We start from the raw sequence: 22035 nt of genomic DNA, 5'->3' as shown, positions 1-22035 counted from the left end.
TGGGGTGGCGACTTGGTCACAGTGGTGGTCTCCTGTGCAGTCCAGTCCTGTGGTACTGTGCTGTCTGCTGCTGGTGCTGGTTTCCTGTGCTGGATAGTGCTGGTGTCCTGTGCTGATATATAAATCCGGTCTAGTGCTGCCATTAAGTACAGTGGTACTGCCGCTAAGTACAGTGGTACTGCCATTAAGTCCAGCACTGCCATTAAGTCCAGTGGTACTGCCATTAAGTTCATTACTAACGTTAAGTACATTGGTACTGCTGTTAAGTTCAGTACTGCCATTAAGTCCAATGGTACTTCTGTTAAGTCTAGTACTGCCACTAAGGCCAGTGGTACCAGGGACGTGCAGTCAGGGGAGGCAGGGGAGGCAGTGCATGATTTACAAAGATTCAAGGAGAAAGGAATGGCTTGCACTGACTATAATATAGGATCAAATTTTTAACCAACTATTTCCAATGAAACTATAGATATTGTATATAAACTTGTTGGTGGTGCTCCCTAGAGTTATGGGTAACCATAAATTAGAAAAAAGAAAAAAGATAACTCTCTTTTTAGGGGCACTGACTTTAGCTGTAATGTTAATTTACAATTTATAACATATTAGTGGAAGAAGGCAATACAAAATGCGACAAAAATCTCACCTAGAGACTGATGGATACGGAAAAATTATGATGAAGAGTTGGATTCAGAGGGGGAAAGAGTGGAGAGGAGGTGAAGGAGAAGAAGATATACAGGAATAAGCAGGATAAACACAATTCAAGTGGATCTTTGTTGTTTAGAGAGTGAATTAGTAATCGATGTAAAATAAATAAAGATGGTAATTCATATGTTAAGCATGTATCTCAAAAGTTTTTTTGTCTTAATTATGGTCCCTTTAAGAGCTAGATGTACCCTCTAGTATACACTGAGGGATGTGGATTACAATTCAATTGTCTACAACCCAATAATTATTAAAGGTTACTGTCTCTTTAAGAGTAGTATTATTATTGCATACATGCTTTGATTCTCATCCTCTCACCTTGCCACTTGAGAAATAGTGAAAACAAATAAATCATGAAAATTGCAGTTGCACACAAACAGTGTGCACAGCTACACATAGAAAAGATATTGTTGCACCGATTTTTTTCGATTTTTTAATGCTTAAGTGATTAAATGAAGAAGTGTATCAGCTTATATAGTGTGATGAACACCACTTGTGATCCTCTGCATTATCACTTGGGTCATCAATAAAATGAGCTGAATTTAATGAGTGATATATACAGTGAGAGAACTCATAAAAAATAAAAAATAATAATAATAATAATTATAAAATCTGGCGAAAATATTTATGTTGAGGTGGTGTCGACCACTAACAGGAGACCCAAATATTTATCAATGAAATTGGCTAATAAGCTTCAATAATATCATGCACTCCTATAATTTCTACACATGAGCTAATATAGTGATAAGAAAATCAGTTTGTACCCCTTGGTGTCCCAACTGCCTCTCACTCATCCGTGTGCCTCAAGGGCAGTGAACGGAATCCAGTGAGGTACAGAATAAGGGGCTGCCAATGTGGGAGCAAAATAGAAAAAAGACAACTGGGATCTGCTGTTGCGCTCCAGCTCCTGGATCACCCCTGTTGGTAATCCAGTGCAGGAGGTCACTCTTGGCTAAAGCGCAATGAGAGTCCCTTAAATAGAGAGGAAAGGGATAGCAGCATATGAGAATACGTATCAATCCTGTACTTTTATGATGTATTGTACTTAGCATTCATCTATGCTCTATAAACGGATAGTAGCTCTTGAGTTATTTGACAAGCAAAAACCCCTTTATAATGCTGGGGAAATCCACAAACACAATTGTTTGGACAAGTCTGACAAAAAAATCTATCAAGAGTACTACTTATCCTCCAACTCCTCGCTCAAATGTGTAAGGTGCATCAGCGGGTCCCTTCAGTGGTCTCCATACCACCTAACTGGACGTACGTTTCGCCACAGTATGCAGGCTTGTTCACCAGTGACAGTGTATACTAGAGGGTACATCTAGCTCTTAAAGGGACCATAATTAAGACAAAAAAACTTTTGAGATACATGCTTAACATATGAATTACCATCTTTATTTATTTTACATCGATTACTAATTCACTCTCTAAACAACAAAGATCCACTTGAATTGTGTTTATCCTGCTTATTCCTGTATATCTTCTTCTCCTTCACCTCCTCTCCACTCTTTCCCCCTCTGAATCCAACTCTTCATCATCATTTTTCCGTATCCATCAGTCTCTAGGTGAGATTTTTGTCGCATTTTGTATTGCCTTCTTCCACTAATATGTTATAAATTGTAAATTAACATTACAGCTAAAGTCAGTGCCCCTAAAAAGAGAGTTATCTTTTTTCTTTTTTCTAATTTATGATTTACAAAGATACAAAGATATTTCTAACACATATACAGTGTAAACAATATCTTATTTGTATTTTTATAATATAAATTATGAGGTGGGACACTGTTGTGAGGCTGGGAGGCTGCAGGAGCTGTGCCTCCCGCTGACAATTGCTAACTATCAGCAGTGGGGGGCGGGGCTAATCACGGACAGAAGTAGAGGCTGCAAAGCCCATTGAAAAACAATGGGGAAGCGGCATTTAGACATCTGCATCAGTGACAGGGATGTGCCTTCACCCCATATACAAGGCAAACCCCTGTCACTGTGACAGATGTGATAGGACAGCGGATCAGGCTGTCACACACTGACAGCCTGTATTCTCTCTCATGGTTGCGGGCAGGGGCGGGTTAAGGAGTTCACCTCCCATAATACAGCTCCAGTCCATACCATTTGCTGCCACTGTGCGCTGGAGTTGGAGTCCTGGAATCTGCAGCAATCCCTCCCACAACAGTGAAGTCCCCGCTGGCTGGGTCAGACAGACGAGTGAGCCAGCAGCAGCAGCACCAGCACTTGTGCAGAGGTAGGAGAGCTTTCCGAGTCCCAGCCAATAAGATCCACTCTGCCCTGCCTGCTCATCCTCTCTCCCTTCACTGGCTTTCCCCCCTTCAATCCATGAGCCAGCCTCCAGCAAGCAAAAGCTTTTCAGGTGTGCGAGTCAGTGCCGTGTCGTATCCGGTCCTGTCCTAGTGCCCTGGATCTAATCACCTCAGACTGATAAGCAGCACATTCTGTCTCCTATTTCTCCCTGCATCCAGTGCCCTAAACAGGAAAAGGTCAGCCACTAACCTTTCCCTTATCTGTACAACCTCTGCTCAGCTCATTTCTAGGATCGTCCAGCCATATACTGTATAATGATTATTGGGGCTGTGCTGTGATCAGAGGTCTGTGTGTTGGGGCAGAGGGAATGGGTTACAGAGGGAGCTGCAGTATCTGTAAAGATTTTCCTTAATCATCAATGCAGCCATCTCTCACAGATTAGGGGGCCCATTTACTTTGGTCTATCACATCATCTGAATACAAAATACAGTGTATATATAGAAGCAGTCCATTTCATCACTGCTTCTATATAATATATACACTGTATTTTACATACTTAGGGGATAGAATGAAAGCTCTCACAATTGGGCATTGGGGACGGTAGTGGGGATACGGTCGCTGGAGGTGCTGCATTGGGCTTTGGCGGCAGGACTCGTTCCCATTTAAAAAATGGGGCCACAGAGCCTCACCAGTCTCTCACCTCACCGCACGTCACTGAGTGGTACTGCTGCTAAGTTCAGGGGTACAGCCATCAGCCGTATAATTCCAGTGACAGTCTAGTGGTACTGCCTCTAAGTCCTTGTGGTACTGTCATTAAGTGCAGTGGTACAGCCGACAGCTGTTAAGTCCAGTAGTACTGCCATTAAGTCCAGTGTACTGCTGTTAATTACAGTACTGTCATTAAGTCCAGTGGTACTGCTGTTAAGTCCAGTACTGCTGTTAAGTCCAGTGGTACTGCCATTAAATCCAGTACTGCCGTTAAGTCCAGTGGTACTGTCTTTAATTGCAGTGGTACTGCTGTTAAATCCAGTACTGACGTCAAGTTAAGTGGTACTGCCGTTAAGTTCAGTACTGACGCTAAGTCAAGTGGTACTGCTGTTAATCCAGTGCTACAGCCAACAGCAGTATCAATCCAGTAACAGGCCAGTGGTTCTGCTGTTAAGTCCAGTGGTTATGCTGCTAAGTCCAGTGGTACTGCTGAAAGCTGTATAAATCCAGTGACAATCCAGTGACAGTCAAGTGTACACTCTGAAAAATGGGACCAACTATTGATGGCTTCGAGTTTCGAGGGATCCATTTGTAACTCAGAGCCTTAAAAGATATACCCTAGGAAAGGGATATGAGATACTTCAAAGGAGCACTTGGAGAATTTACCGTACAATTTATTTGCACGTAAACGGGATAACACTTCTTTGACTTGGAGACTATGAGATTGGCGATCTGGGGAAAAAATCAGGATATCATCAAGATATACAACAAATAAAAATGTTGTTGACAAATTCTTGGAAGACAGCTGGTGCGTTACTTAGACCGAAGGGCATTACCAGATACTCATAATGCCCATCCCTGGTGTTGAAGGCGGTCTTCCATTCGTCGCCTTTGCGAATTCTGATTAGGTTGTACGCCCCTCTGAGGTCAAACTTGGTAAATACTTTAGCTCCTTTGATACAGTCAAATAACTTGGTAATGAGGGGAAGAGGATAACTGTTCTTGATGGTTATCTCATTGAGACCTCTATAGTCTATTCAGGGGCGTAACACTCCATCTTTCTTTTTTACAAAAAAGAATCCCACACCAGCAGGGGAAGATGAGGGATGGATAAAACCTTTCTGGAGATTTTCTTGGATATACTCAGACATCGCTTTAGTCTCAGGTACTGGAAGGGGATAAGTGCGCCCCTTAGGAGGGGACTTCCCAGGGAGGAGATTGATGGGACAATCCGATTGGCGGTGTAGAGGTAGTACATCAGCGGCTTGTTCATTGCAGAGGATCGGACAGGAGTTACTTCACTCAAGCAATGTTTATGGCAGTAATCACTCCATTCTTCAATCTGAAGGATTTCCAATTGATATGGGGGTTGTGAAGCTGGAACCACGGCAACCCTAACACAATGTCTTAGGAGGATTTGGGGATGACAAGGAACTCCATACATTCTTGATGAAGTATACCCACATGAAAGGAAACAGGTACTGTCCGATGCACAATGTCACTTTCAGAGATTCTACTTCCATCCACCGCAGTCAAGTAAAGAGGCTGGGGTAGGGGGGGAACAGAAATATTACACTTTTTCAAAAAGTCAGCTGAGATAAAGTTCCCTGCAGCCCCGGAATCTGCCAGGGCTGAGACATACAGGGTACCCACTGGGGTCACAAGGGCAACAGGTAGCACTAAATCAGTGGTAGGAGGAGCTTTAATAGAACAGCCTAACCTGACTCCCCCACTGCAGGTTATGGTTTGGCGTTTCCCGGACGCTCTGGACAGGACTCAATGAAGTGGCCAGGAGCGGCACAATATATACAGAGTTTTTATCTTTGCCTCCTGGACCTTTCTTCTGTAGATAGCCTAGATCTACCTATCTGCATAGGTTCTTCTGTAATGGGCATCACAGGACGGTGCAGAGGCGGAGGTGGGACTCTGGGGAAAACTTTCTTTTGTTTTTCTAAACCTTGTTCCCTTAGGCGGAGGTCTATTTTAACACACAAGGAAATCATTTCTTCAAGCTGCTCAGCGAGGTCTCGGGTGGCCAGTTCATCTTTAATGCGTTCTAAGACGCCCAACCAGAAGGCAGCTATTAACGCCTCATTGTTCCATTTTAGCTCAGAGGCTAGAGTCTGGAATTGGACCACGAATTGTCCCATAGGTCGGGAACCCTGTAGAGCCTTCCTGGCTCATCGAATATTCCTCAGAAGGTAGAGATGAATATATCATAGTCGGTGAGGATCTTTCCCAGAGTGGTGATATCCAATCTAGGGCAGAACCAGATAGCAGGGAGACAATGTATGCTATCTTGGTCCTGGCTGTAGGAAAGTTCTGCAGCAAGAGTTCAAATTGGATGTCACATTGGTTGAGAAAGCCTCTACATGCTTTGGGATCACCATCATATTTACTTGTGGTAGGCAGCTGAAGACAGGAGATATACACTGGGGCATGAGTAGCAGCCTGAGTGTGTACTGGTGGAGGAGGTGACCGGAGAGACTTCTGTAGGGAATCCAGACGAGTGGACATTTCCCATAAGCACGTGATCACTTGCTGCTGTGTCGCTTCCTGCATCTCAATGCGCGAGGTGATGTCTTGGAGAGCCGCTGGCCCCACACAATGGTCGTGTGCCGAGTCCATCGGTCTGGAACAATCTGTCATGGCCTGGACTTGCTGTGTTCCTGGCACTGACCTGGGTGAGCCAGTGGAGGGCGCAGGGAATCGGAAGCCGGGAGGTTTGAGGTATCTGGAGCTCATGCATGGAGATATGGAGAATGATGACCTGCCAGGAACACAGAGGATTGGCTGAACCTAAGGCAGAGGCGCGGGGTCTAAGCCGACAGTGGTGTTCACCAGTGACCCTCGCAAGGGGATATGGACTTAGCTGCAACTGCCGACCAGGTCGCGGCCCTCTACCCAGGTTCCCCAGTGGCTTTGGCAGGGTTGATGCTCTGGAGACTGGTAGAGCAAAGATGTTATGGGGTACTTAAACCATCGATGGTGATCAATGGCACTGAATGCTTGGTAGCAACACATAGGGCACAGAGGAATGTAGGTAGCAAGGTGTACACAGTATAGGGGACTAAGTACTGTGAGATGCGGCCTGGGAGCCGGTCGATGGTATTCGATGGTGTGGCCTGGGAGTCGGAGGAGAGTTCTTGTGATGCAGCCTGGGAGCCTAAGGGGACTCAATGGTAATCGATGGAGATCATTGGGGATCGCTGGGGCTGCCTGGAAGCTGAGAGGTGAAGGGCATGGGGACCCACTGGTATCCGGATGCTGAGCAAGTAACCTGGGCTGCACACAGAGAGCTGGATCACATGGCAGATGGAACTCGTGGAAGCTTCTGGCAGGAGTGGAATAACCAGGAACGCTGAGGATGGAAACAGGTAACAGCGGACTCAGGTAACCAGACCTCTGGAGCAAGTGGGGAGTCTTGATGCTGGAGAACTTGCAGGGGAACTGACAAGTTGTTCAAGACAGGGAGGAGACTGGGAAGCAGGCTTTTATTCCTCCAGGTGATTAGGGAATCAACCGCAGGCTTGTGGAATTAGCCGCAGCAGCAGTACACAGACCAGGAAGTAAGTTGGAGCTTACCTGGATCATGTGACCCGCAATCAGGACAGGGAATGCACCTGGAGTCCTAGGTGACACAGGGAATAGCTTGTGAGATGGACACATCATGCCAGGGGTTGCAGAGTGTACCAACAGCTGATCTGCGGGGCAGATTACACCAGCGTGCCAGTAAGGAGCGCACGCAAGCGGCATGAAAACCGGGGTTCCTGACAGTTTCTTTGTATTATTTTATGTTAATTATTTATGCTAAGGGAGGCACTGCCTCCCCTGACTGCATGTACCTGTCTCTAGTACACATAAATATGACCATCATGAGCAAAGTACTGTAGGTCCAGAAACATAAGCATTGTACTTCTATTAGTGAAAATAAAGTATATCAACTCGAGACATACAGTACAGGACACTACCGGAAACAGAATAAAGCATATAAAAGGAAATATCTCTTTATCATATTTTGTAGTATTTGCATCACAAAGTCTAATTCTCTGCTCAAACTGCTACATAATCCATTAAAAAAAAAGTTGATATCTCTTTAATTACTTGTTTAGTATTTGACTCTGTGATGGATGGTACACCATATAAATCCTTTATACCGGGTGATAGGTCAGACATGGAATTCCCACCTATCTATTCCATTGCCTCAGATTTCCTTACCAAGGTTGTTAATGTTATCTCAGCTGGCCATAGGATTCATTTTGTATGCAAAACCTGTACATTTCACAGAAGTGCCATTATTTCACGCTGCTATCTTGTCAGACGCACTTAACAATAAACCTACCCTTGAATCGCTAATTAAAATTCAGAGCTGTTCCTGTTTAATCACTTTCTCCATTGAGCATTCTTATTTTACGCTTTTCATTTATATTGGCTATAATAATGTGAAGGGCTCGTCAGCCATAGGAGGCAGCCAGCAATTTTTCTCATGTACATAACCATTAAATTGATAAATAGCTCAACCACCACATAATATAGTTATTTATTTTGCAGTTGTTGTACAAAAGAAAAAAAAAAAGAATTAAGATGTGAGGTTGCAAAGTACATAGCATTTAACAATAAAACCCCAAAGACTTCAGTTTAAGTTTTCCGACGATAAGTGGACTCCATCTTGGTAGTCACACTACCAATTGATCCATCATTGCTATTATTATTATTATTATTATTATTATTATTATTAAATTTTATTTAGGAGGCGACACAAGTGGTTTGCAGTGCCAAATATCACACTTTAGAATAGTGACGGGTACACTGAACTAAACATAACAGTAACATAAATTTAAAACAGAGCATCAGAGGTAACAATTTGTACAATTCATAGTACAGGCTGCTGTAGCCAAATGGATGTATCTGAGAGAATGCGGTACAATTTGCATGCTTTCACAAATGTCAATTGATCCCAATGTTAGTGTACCTCCTCAAGCAATTATCACAATACAATTGCCATACAACATTGCACAAATTTATTTAATATTAATATGCATAAGATTTCAATCACTAACTGTCTATTGTGTAAATGGATAAACTATGTCAATAAAACAAATTTCGCAACTATGGTTGCTGCAGAAACCTCTATGATCGCTGGCAATATGGTCGCTGAGTGACCATATTGCCAGCGATTGGAGTGTGCACCGGCGATAAATCGCTGGCTGCGCGCTCCCGTTTTTAGCCACCTTATGATCACTGGTGTACAGCTAGTGCACCAGCTGATTCCCTCTGCAGCTCCCCCGGCAGAGGTTCCCTTTCATCAGCGACCATCTCTGGTCGCTGATGAAAAGGAGACACTGAGCAATATATTGCTCAGCAATAGATCGCCCCCGTGAGTACACAGCTTTAGTATCTATTGTTGTTTGTCATGTTCACACACTTTAGATCACAGTCTCGAGAGCACAAATATCCTTTCCACAAACACCTTCAGCACACTTGCAATTGTGGGGGTTATTCAGACCTGATTGGTTCTTTGCTAATTTGCAGAGACCTGTGATAATGTAACTGCCACCCAGCCAGAGTGAGATCACGACCTGCAAATCAATGTGCACGGTTTACAAAGGGCTAGCAAAAATTATACTGATCTATGATTGGCAGCCAATCCATATGCAAGACTCACCATCAAATGATTTTTCCACGGCTTGCAGTCTGCATGTAGCACAGGACTTTCTTGGTTGCTGCAATGGAAACAGGCTGTTCAGGGCTGCAGCTGTCCTTGCATGGCTTCATTAAAAAAAAAAGTTTCAGTTCATTAAATTAGCGGACGTTCCAGGAATAGCTGGCTACAAAAATTTGTTTGATTTTATAATGAATAGGAGTTTTCTTACCAGATATGTTTAAATATTAGCTCATGCGGTCCTTAGCAAGTTGCTTGCAGATGTTGAGGGCTATAGGAAGTATGCATGCAATAACATGTACACTGTATTAGTCTGGTCCAATGATGCAACACCCAGTTTATTCAGAAGCATATTAATACTCTGTCAGACCTGTCAGCACTTTCCTATTCTCTTTCTTAAGAACTCACCTCCTTAGTATTTTCTCCATTTCCCTATGCATGTGCAGCGAGCAATCACCTATTTCCAGGGCCGGTGTAAGGCTTCTCAGCACACTAGGCAAAACTTCAACCTACTCCCCCTTCCCGCATACTGCCACCAATACCCACTTTCCAACCCCTTAAGTTGTACTTGCCTAATTCTGGAACGGCAGGGAGGCTCCCAATAATCAGGTGATCTTCCCAGCCCTATGGGAAGTAGGCAAGTCCCCTGCTTCTGAAGTCTCAGAAGTTCCACAGCAGCCACCTGCATTAAGTACAAAAAGGATCCTCATAGACTTGATAGGAAGACTCTGTGGCACCCCCCCAGATCCTGGTGCCCTAGGCAGCTGCCTAAAGCTGTCTAATGGTAGAGCTGGCCCTGCCTATTTCATTACCCGTATGTCTATCGTGCTCCCCAGTCCTAATGTATTACTGGGCCCCTAGGCTTAATGATAAGCTGTGCTTAATCACAAAGACAGAGTTCTGTTTTTCTAAAGGTGCCCATACACGTTACAATTATTGCATACAATATTGTATACAGTATCGCATCTCATCGCATCTCGGTTTTGCGATGAGATGAAATCTAGTACAAAAAGTATGTGCTGCACATATTTTTGTACTAGATCGCATCTCATCGCAAAACCGAGATGCGATATTGTATACAATATTGGGTACTTATGTATTATCTGGGCTCCCATGTTAAATGCACCCCATTTTTTCATACCCCTACTATCAAACTACGCTTGGAGTTGATTTTATATAGTGTGGCGAGCGCAGCGAGCCACCGTGCCCGAAGCGTGGTGACGCAGCGGACCCCGCGAGGGGACGCGGTCTCATAAGAAAAACGGGAGCCCAGATATTACATAAGTACCCAATATTGTATACAATAATTGTAACGTGTATGGGCACCTTTACACTACCAATAAAAAGTACATTTTGTTCAGCACATATATTTTGTCTACTAACATTAATGAACTGCTTATTGAATCATTTTGTCTGGAATTACCTTACATAATTTTCCTCCACGTTCATGTTCTTTCGAGCAAAATGGTTTTGTCTAAGTTGCTGTTTACTATATAGCAGAGGTTCCCAAACTTTTTTGAATCACGGCACCCTAGAGTATCAGAATATTTTTCAGGGCACCCCTAGGCCAAAGTTTGTTACCAAGAATAAAAAGAATAAAAAAATTAAATGAAATAAGTTGTGCTTAAATGTCATCCTTAGGTCCAGATACATGGGCCCTTTTTCTGATCGGTGCGGCCGGATCCGAATATGCGGCCAGCACCGTGCGTCCTAAACCCAGCCTTCCATACGGATCGCCAACTCCGTCCGAACGCGGTAAGAAGCTGTCCGAACACCTCCTCCATCTCAGGGAACCCCCCCCCCAATCATTCGATGGTCGCAGACCATCGAATGCAGGACCGAGTGGCCAGGCAGCTCCCGCAACCTCAGACCACACAGGCATTTCTCCGTGCAAAAGCAGGGATCTGGGCGGGCAGCTGACATCCGGCAATGTCATATGTCCGCCCCCTACACGTGCGTCACGGCCGCATTACCATACGTACGCCCAGCGTTTGCATGGGAACGCCGGGGTGTAAACATATGGTAATAAGCCCAAACAGTCCTTCACACCCCTCTCCACCCCCTGTTCATAGTGTACACATTTCATGCGGAATGTGGCCGTGCGTCCCGCTCGCACATGCGCAGAGATGCCTCTGCACATGCACAGACACAAAACATCGGCGGCACGAACGCACGCGGATATTACCGCACCAACCAGAATAAGGGCCATGGTGAGGAACACGATTCACTTCTGTTTCCCCGCATATTTTATAATTGGAAGCCCCAAGCACTAATTTTGCCTGTTTCATTGGCCATAAATAATTTGAATTGGTTCTGGCCACCAACCTGAGGCACCCCTGTAAGTGCTCCGAAGCACCCCTGGGAGCCTAGGCGCACAGTTTGGGAACCTCTGCTATATAAAGAAAACATCATGTTTCAGTGTACTTTAATGATTGAATCCTGATGTTATCTGTACTTACTGTACCGTATGTCAATGTTTCCATGTTTTATTGATGACAAGTAATACAGCATCTTAAAGTTTTACTTAAACTTAGGCTAAATGGATTTCATCTGCCATAAACAGCACAAATAGAGACATTCTAAACAAAAAATATATCACTTGAATTAAAAGTTTATATGATACCAGATTGGGGTGGGTGATGTTATTTTGTGAATTTAATTAACATAAGGTTGCAGCCTGTCATTTCACAAGGTCCCTGATTGGTGAGTTAGGGCCTTATTCAGTTCACTCTTTCTGACAAAACCCTTCTTAGATGGACAAAACTATGGCCCTTATTCTGATCGGTGCGGATATTCCCGCATTCTTACGGAGCGGTCCGCACGCCACGGTGTTCTGCCGCGTGCGGCCATCGTCCGTAGAAACGCCCACGTGTCCTCCGCATTCGGACGGACTCACTCTTTAAGAACAGGGCGTGTTTACGGACGACATACAAACCATGCGTGTGCGGGAGAAACACTCCGATTCTGCACGGTATTACAGAGTATTACAGAGTATGCTCGGGAATACCGCATCCGAACGGGAGCCAAGCGGTGCTACCGCCCGTAAGCGGAGTATTTACGCCAAACAACCCACTATTATGTATATTCTGCAATACATCACATGACCCACTTATTCAATTACCTATCCTCATAAAAAAATGCTTATTTGGAATTGGAATCAATTAGATGCCAATATATCCTTACAAGCATGCCTAACACATGCATTGCACACATTAACCCTTACAGCAATTGAAGTGCAATGGTTTGTATTAGACCCTGTGTAAAATATTATAAACAATCTACACATATACTGTTTAATGTGCAAAGAAAACCAACAACTTTGAACTTGCATAAATTATTTATTACGAGGAACAATTAACAATTAAATATCAAAAAATAAAAAACAAAAAATTAAAGAAGTAAATCGCGCAGGTCCTGCAGATCCGCGATTAATAATCGTAAATGGTGGCCCATCCGCAGCAGGGCCCCACGAACCCCCTCATCTGCCGGTGTTGTGGCATCTGTGGGCATGTCAAAGGGGCAAAAATTAGTCATGATATTCATGCATACATTTCACATACTGCTACATACATTGCAGAAATGCTAGGTGACATGTGTGTGTATATATATATATATATATATATATATATATATATATATATATATATGTAGAGAGATAGAGACACACATAGATAAATAGATATGACACATACATATATACATACATGCAAACTTATTTACTACATACTGTGTTTTTTTCCCTCTACCCTTTACTCTGCAGAAGACATAACAGTCATAGTGTTTCTTCTCAGTCACAACCCACCCATGACTAACCAATGACAAGCATGTCATGGCCTCCGTCAATAAGAACTTGTCACAATCTCCTCAGTCTAAGTTCAGTGATGGTTCGTGGCATGGGAGTTATGCAAATGTCAGGAATGCACAGTACACATCCTCAAAATCATAATTCAGTCTAAACCAACCTACAATTCTGTGAGGCCAAAAAAACAATCTGAACTACAGGGGGTGTTTAGGTAGAGGAGGCTCCTGGGACACTGGCAACTTGTGACTCCATTCCAAGGTAGGCCGGGCCATACTCCATTTATAGCATACATCCTATAGTTTATAAATAACATTCACCAAAAATATAGATTCCACTATTTGATGGGTCATAATCAACGCTTGCAGCAGGTGAATTTAATCCACAAATGATCCACTCATCCCTTTACTCCAGGATCCTGTTTAACTGCAACGGTTATGTGGCAGTCAAAATGGAGCTCCAAGCCATCCCACAAACCTGTGTAATTCAGAGGTGTCCTGGATGAAAGGGATGCCTTGGAAACCCCATCTAACCCGTACCTGTATCTGTAGCTACCCACTTTGGGGTCTGTATTAATAGTATTGTACCAAAATTTTTAATCACCAGTGCTACATAACAAATACCAGTACAACTACTTCATGAATGATGCATTATGTAAACATACCGATCTGATGGGACTCCGGGGCCTCACACGCCTCCTCCCCCTCGGATTTGGACACCTCTGGGGCAACCGTGGCCTCCTCAGCCACCTCCTCCGCCAGCTCCTCCGCCACCATCACCTCCTCCACCTCCTCCGCCACAACCACCTCCTCCACCACCACCACCTCCTCCACCTCCTCCACCTCCTCCACCTCCTCCACCTCCTCCACCACCACCACCTCCTCCACCTCCTCCTCCGCCACCAACACCTCCTCCACCTCCTCCTCTGCCACCAACTCCTCTTCCACCTCCTCCACCACCACCTCCTCAGGCACCTCCTCCTCCTCCACCACCTCCTCCACCATCTCCTCCACCTCCTCCACCATCTCCTCCACCATCTCCTCCACCTCCTCCACTTGCTCCTCCACCATTTCCTCCTCCTCCTCCACTTGCTCCTCCTCCACCCTCGCCGCCACCTCCTCATCATGCTCTTGCGCCTGCTCCTCCGCCAGGGCTGGCTCGGCCTGCTCCCGTGCCTGTCGTGCTCGGGCTCGTGCTGTGTGGTAGAAAACAAATTCATGGTCAATGTCGGGTCATTGGGGCACATGTAGTAATCCATAACAAGACATACATGGAAGGGTGATAATGTTGGCAAACAATGCTTGAAAGTAGCTCCTTACTGTTAATGGACTCCAAAATGTGACATTTAAGTTATTATGTGATTGTTAGTAATTTGTTCAATCATTACAACCCTGGCATTTATCAATGTTGAACACATATTAGATCTGGCACATTGTATGCATCTGAATCATGAATGCTATGTCATTACATATAAAAGCCACATGACTGCATGTTAACCAGGAAGAAGCACACATAACAGTCTATGGACTTTTAAACCCATGGACACCCACTTATCATGAGACACATTATATTGTTTATAGATGGTATGATGTAAGTGCGAAATTTCATAGCTAAAATACTCACAATCAGCTATCTCGCCCCTAATTTGCTGGAGAAGCTGGGGCTGGCGCCTGCGGAGGTCCGACCACCGCCTCTCGAGCTGGCCGATGGTCCTCCGCACCCGAGTGCGGGCGAAAATCCTGCGGCCTGCCGCAGCATAGGCCCGCCGCTTCTGCCCATTTGTGATAAAGGGCCCCGCACGGCCCAGCCTTGTCTCCATGACGGAGACCAGAGCCCTCAGCTCCGCAGGCGAAAATGGCTCTGCCCTGCGTGTCTCCGCCATGTTAACAATGGCATCAATCAACCAATCAGGTGGTGTCATTGGTTTATCACAGTTATTTGTGTTAATAACTTTATTGTTCATCTTTACATGAACAGCGTCTCTGCGCCAACACAAATTGTGACAAATTCGCATGCCTTAAAAACAGTAGTGCTGATGTATGGGAATGAGCAAATCTGATATATATAAAACACAGTGTGTATGCACTTAGCAAATCCAATAAGGCCTCGCTCCGCCAAGCAACGCGTGCTATAGCTTAGCAACGCATAGCTGTACTTAGCATTACTTACTCTATGCATCTATGTGTATGCGTACATTTATGTTTAAAAGACACATACACATACTTGCAGGTATCCTGAGTCCAGCATTATACACCAGCGCTGCCTGCCTGGCTGCCTGCCTGCCTGCCTGCCTGGCTGCCTGCCTGCCTGCTCCTTGAAATGTTTAAACATGTTAATAAATTGAAATATCATATATATATATATATATATATATATCTGCAAACAAATCATACATCAACACAGGAAAAAATCCCCAACACATTAGAGAATAAATCAATGTACTCACCAGTCATCAGGGATAGTATCAACTACAATAATGAAGATATAACAAACACATAAGATCCCTTGTACAAGGTATATTAATGAGCACCTATATTGTACTTCCCCCAAAACTAAGCACATATGATAAATATCTACTATTTCGTTGCCATTAGGAGGGCAGGCTGGCTAATTGTCGTTTTGTAACACTGACAACTACCACACTGTACTTATTTGAAGGGGTGATTTTTACAACAATTGGTGTGTTCTGGTCCACTAGATAAAATGTACCTGAAGTATCTTTGCGCCACAGAGTCCCGCAGCTGGTATCCCCTCCGGCATTCAGGGGCGCGGGATGGGCGCATGGGCGGATCTTGCGGCTCAGATGGTACCTCCCACTCATCAAAGGGTATCTCACGCCGCACAGCAATGTTGTGGAAAAATATACACAGGCCCACGATCCTCGACACCATTTGAGGCGCATACTGTAAGTCACCACCAGTGCGGTGGAGCACTCTAAATCGACCCTTTAAAAGGCCAATTGAGCGCTCCACCACTTGCCTGGTGGCAACATGCGCCCGATTGAATGCCTCCTGTGGGCCCGGTGCTGGGGAGCTGTACGGCGTAAGTAGCCAGGGCGTACATGGGTAACCGGAGTCACCCAGAACCCACGCATCACGGCCTTCCAGCTCTTGTAGTCTTTGCCATATCCCGGTTTGTCGGATGACATGAGAGTCATGGGCACTTCCGGGAAACTTCGAGTTGAAGGCGAGAATCTCCATGGATGGGCCACATACCACCATCACGTTCAGTGAGTGGAACAATTTGCGGTTCCTATATATCTTCTCACTTCGAGATGGAGGCACAAATGGTACATGGGTGCCATCCACAGCCCCTATCACATTAGGGAAGCCAGCAATTTGATGGAAGGCCTGCTGGCTTCTGCGCAGGGTCTCGGTGGCAAATGTCATGGCCATGAAGTGCCCCTTGCGCCTGAACATGGCCGACGTCACACGCCTCAGGATTCGGCAGAAGGCCGGCTGAGATATTCCAGCAAGTACTGCCACTACTTGTTGGAATGATCCTGAGGCGCAGAAATGCAACACCGCCAGCAGCTGTGTGTGAGGCGGAATTGCTGTCGTGATCCCGTGTAGAGGTTCCAGATCACTCTCAATTAACGAGAGCAGATCCAGAATTACATGTGGCGGTAACCGGTACCTAGTAAGTACCTCATCATCGGGCATAGCAAACAGAGTCACCCGTGTGCGATAGATTCTAGCACGTCCTGGCCTCCTTGGGCGACGAGTGGGGAGAGCCGCAAGTGCCCTTAGCCTCCTTTCCATGTCCCGCATCATTGCTTCAGCAACCTATAAAGAAATGAACATAAATACTGATGCACCTATGCACATAATGGCCATATCCCACTACAAATAGATTTGTAGGCTTCAATACGTACAATAGATGGCCGCCCCGTAAAATCCCGAAGATCCATTTGACTCTATAATGATGTAACAATAATATGAACTCAATACACACCGTCCTAAACACACAGATGCTTACAACATCGAACTACTAAACACTACTTGAGTATCAAAGGTGTCTGCATTTGTTGCCGACATCATGTACTATGAGACATTCCAGCTATTGCTGGGACATGTTGTCCTGCAATAGATGAACACACACAGGTTTAAGACCTGTGAGTGAAATAGTGAACATGTGACATGTTGCAATAATGCTACAAAGACTTTGCTGGCCCAACAATCTGTAGTCAGTGAGGCAATGGTGCATACATTCATACACTTACATTGTTAATGGATATCATATCTACAAGGACCATGGAAGAGCTTACCTTAGACCCTGACAAGTCCAGATCTGGAGACAAATGATTCTAGCAGCAACTCACTATTTATAGGCCTGTCACATGTGTGGTCTATAACAGTAGTGATGAGTATTGCATGACTTGTGGCCTGGATTTTCTAAGGGATTGGGCTACTTTTAGCTTGCAATCAAACGCCACAATACCACAGTAGTCATGAACCAAATGTCATGTCATGCTAGCAAATAGCATGTGTATTGTGCGATAGTCACAGGTGTATCAGAAGATTCTATGCAATGTTAGAATTGGTGACCAGTATTTCATGTAGAAGTTTCGCCAGGTTTTACACAATGGAATTTCCGCCACCGTATGCGGCGCGAAAAAACAGCGACGTACGCTCGTGCACGGAACGCAGCTGCCGCTGATGTCCGCCAAACAGGATACACAAACAGTATATAAAGGTGTATTAGAATGTGACAATGTTGTTGCTAACATGTCTGGATCACAACCAGAGGTGGACCAGGAGCTGCAGCAACTATTTGACCAGATGGACTCCAGCACCACCTATGTGCCACTGCACATGCAGCCAGTGGGTAATGAGGAGGCTGCTGGCCCTTCTACAGCAGGGCAACCTGCACCTGACCATTCTACAGCAGGGCAACCTACACCTGGCCCTTCTGCAGCAGGGCAACCTGCAGCTGTCTCATATGCACCATCAGAAGAATCTTTTGGAACACAACCGGGGACTTCACAAGATAGTACCATGGCCAGCACTTCAAGTGCAGCGACACGTGCCAGGGGGCGTGGCCATGGACGTGGCAAGGGGAGAAAGAGGGCAACAGAGGAACCAACTACAAGAAATAAGGCATATGAAGCACAGGAGCTTGCCATCCTGGTTCCCCGAGCACGTGATTTGATTGAGTGTCCATCAGAGAGGCTGACACACACACGCAGATGGAAGATTTGGGAAGAGATAACGGCAGAGATTAATGAAGTTGCGCCACAAGTTCGTGAGGCCGACCATGTCAAGAAGAGGCAAGTTGTTTTGTGATACATGTGCCCAGTAATAGACAAGTAATGATTGAATTCATGCTTAGATGGATTTTGCAAATGGCCGGTGAGGTTGTTACCATACACAGACATTATTGACATGTTATTTGGTTGAGAGTTAGAGTAGGGTGATTGTGAATGTGTATTGTAACGGTTGATATCATAGTTGCATGTAATGTTATCTTTTGGACATTAAGCACATGTCGTAATATGTAGCACAGAGCAATGGCAGCAACAGCAAACATCTGGAGTGACATGTATTAATATGTCAACTTACATTGCAGGTGGCAGGACTTCAAAACCAACCTAAAGAGGAAGATGACCAAGCGGTGGGAACACAGCCAGACATCTGGGGCCGGGCCCATGCCATCAGGGCTAGAGTTCACCCCCCTGGAGTTGATGGCCGAGAGCTGTGTATCAGTTGAGGAGGTCAGGGGGGTGAGCACGATGGATAGCGAGGCCCCAGCTGAAGTGTTTGCGTCTTTTATTGAAGGTAAATATTTGTCATGCCATAAACTTGTGCAAGTAATTATCTTAGAATGTGTCCTAATTGTGTTTATCATTTTCCACAGACACCCCACTGCTTGGTGACGACTCTGGTCAGGAGGTGGAGGAGTCCGTGCCACCTGGCCCCAGTGGTAGGCCTGTGCAGCAGCAGCCATCGGCCCAAGCCGATTTGGCCAGGTTGGCCCAGATGCTTGGGGACATAAACCAGCAGGGAGAGTTGGCATCAGAACGGATGCATAGGACCGAGGAGATCATGGCGAGCTTGGTCAGCACCCAGCAGGCCATCGCTGGGAGCCTGCAGGCCATGGCTGAGGCGCATCAGGCCATGGCTGCAAGTGCTCAGGTGCTGGCCGAGCAAGCCACCCGCCAAAATGATCTCCTCCTCCACCATAATGAGCTTATGGTGGAGCTAGTTACCAGCAACAGGGTCCTAATGTCATCCGTTTCTGGTGCATTACCACCAGCAACACTCCCTGCTGGCAGGAGGGGTAGACCAGCCAACCCCTCACCAGCATCTGCTCCACCTGCCCCAGCATCTGGCCGTGCCCGAAGAGCTGCTGCACAGGCCAAGGAGCCTACCAAGGCCAAACGTGGTCGAAAATGAACTTGTGGCTGCATTAATCTCCACCGTTATCTCATCCCAAATCTTCCATTGTACTGTGTGTGTCAGCTTCTTGTGTCCAATCACGTGCTGAGGGTAACCAGATGAGCCCTTGCTTCAAATGTCCTTTTTGGTTCCCCTGTTGCCCTCTTTTGCCTGCCATTACTGTCAGCTGCACTTGATGTGATGTTGCTAAGTCCCCGGTTGTGTTCCAAATGATTCTGCTGATGGTGCATATGAGCCAGCTGCAGGTTGGCCTGCTGCAGAAGGGCCAGGTGTAGGTTGCCCTGCTGTAGAATGGTCAGGTGCAGGTTGCCCTGCTGTAGAAGGGCCAGCAGCCTCCTCATTTCCCACTGGCTGCATGTGCAGTGGCACATAGGAGGTGCTGGAGTCCATCTGTGTGCAATTATATTTGTTTTGTATTATAATTTATTTTGGTACATTCCTGCCATGGTTTGTATTTTTTGGTATTTTTATTTTTTTGTCATTGCATCACAGTGGCATTGACTGTGAAATGTATATAAATAAATTTCTTTACTTTACAACAATTGTGTGGTTTAATTAGTACATGTCGCATACACATGTGTATTGCTAGTATTAATATTCAGTCATGTCCATTGTTAGCAGGTTTAAAGTGTGTCAGAAGTACAGCATATGTGGGTGATTAGTAAGGTTTCCTTGAAGCAGCAATGGTTTCAATTAAAGCACTGACAAGCGTCCTATTAGTGAGTAATGAGTAAAGGAGTCGATTTTATTGGGTTCAGGTGTTAATGCTTATAGTCATTAGGCGGTCCGTTCGCCTCCCGCAGGAACGAGTGGTGTCCGCAAAGCAATAGTGGCCTTTTGGACACCGCACATTTCTTCCCTTTTTGTTCGCGTGCATTCGGAGTGGTATCCGAAAGCACGCCCCCCAACATAAGTGTACTCCCCCGTGTCCGCCCATGTTTCCGCCCCGTTTTGCCTACTTTGAAACTACGCCCATGTGTCATTCCGCATGACGCCCATAATACGCCCATATTTCCCGAATGATTGCGGTGACCAGTTTTGTACGGGATTTGCCCGAACAGGTACGGAGTCAAGGCGTGGCACATGCGCGTAGCGTTCTCCACGCATGCGCAGACGCCGTAAAGACGCGATCCGAAAGTATGCGGTAAAGTACGCGTCAATCAGAATATGGGCCTATGTGCAGAGAGAATTAGATTTGGGTGGGGTTTTACTTCAAAGTGAGATTTATATTGCAGTGTAAAAATAAATCATCCAGTATTTACCCTGCACAGAAACAAAATAACTCACATAAATCTAAGTCTCTCTGCACATTTTACAGCTGAGAAAGAGTGAACCAAAATAAACCCATTAGTTACTAATGAATTAAAATACTGAATATTAGCCTATTCCTCTTCTTGGGCCTTATTTTGGTTCATTCTTTCTAACAAAATCCTTCTTAGATGGACAAAACCATGTGCACTGGAGGGGGGGCAGATGTAAAATATGCAGAGAGAATTAGATTTGGGTGAGTTATTTTGTTTCTGTGCAGGGTAAATACTGGCTGCTTTATTTTTACACTGCAATATAGATCTCACTATAACCCCACCCAAATCTAATTCTCTCTGCACATGTTACATCTGCCCCACCTGCAGTGCACATGGTTTTGCCCATCTAAGAAGGATGAGACCAAAATAAGGCCCCTTGTACAGTAGGTGATATTATGCCATGTATATTTGTACCATTAGTGTATACATAGGCAGGCAGTGCTGTGATCCTCAGAGGGTTTCCTAATATTGGCTTTTGGAACATCCACATCTCCCAGACTTCTACCAACTGACATCTAGGGGGAAATTTACTAAAGGAAATTTGTAAAAAAAAATAGGTGTATTTTTATCCAGAAATAAACTTATTTTTGACATTTACTATCCCGAAAATATGGCAATTCTTAGTTGTATTGATGTGCTATCATAGGCGTGCGCACGGCAGGTGCCGGAGGTGCACAGGCACCTCCTATTGAACGGTCAAGTACTTTTTTAATAGCGCCTGCAGCTTTGAAAGCACTTGCTCCCCAGTTCGCACATACCCGTCTGACCACGGACAGGAAGTGCTAGCAAGAGCCGAGACAGGGGGTCTCGGCTCCTGCAGCTTGCTTATGCGCGGACAGGTGAACAGCCGGCTCCCGCCTCTCCTGAGAGGAAGCCGCAACCCCCTCACAGTCCGTGCTGGGCCGCCTGCCTTGGAGATGGGATCCAAGGATGGCTGCTGTACGAAGGGGGCGTGACGTCAGCAGCCACACTCCGCCGGAATCTGTCCCCTGCCTGCGGCTGCCAGAGCAGGTGATTCATCCAGAGCCAGATTAAGGTCTAAATGGGCCTGGAGCTGAAAATGATCAAGGGCCTATTATGCGCAATAATAGGGGTTGCGGCCAGCACCAAATAATGTGGGTGGCGTGACCAGTGTTCTGTTTGGGTGGTCTGCTCATGGGTGTGTCTCTATTTGTGTAAATACTTTCAACTAATTATATATGCCTG

Source organism: Crinia signifera, chromosome 7, assembly GCF_055691185.1.
Source record: "Crinia signifera chromosome 7, ASM5569118v1, whole genome shotgun sequence".
Classification (NCBI taxonomy): Eukaryota; Metazoa; Chordata; class Amphibia; order Anura; family Myobatrachidae; genus Crinia; species Crinia signifera.
The sequence above is the reverse complement of the archived record's forward strand: the minus strand, read 5'-3'. Positions refer to the sequence as shown.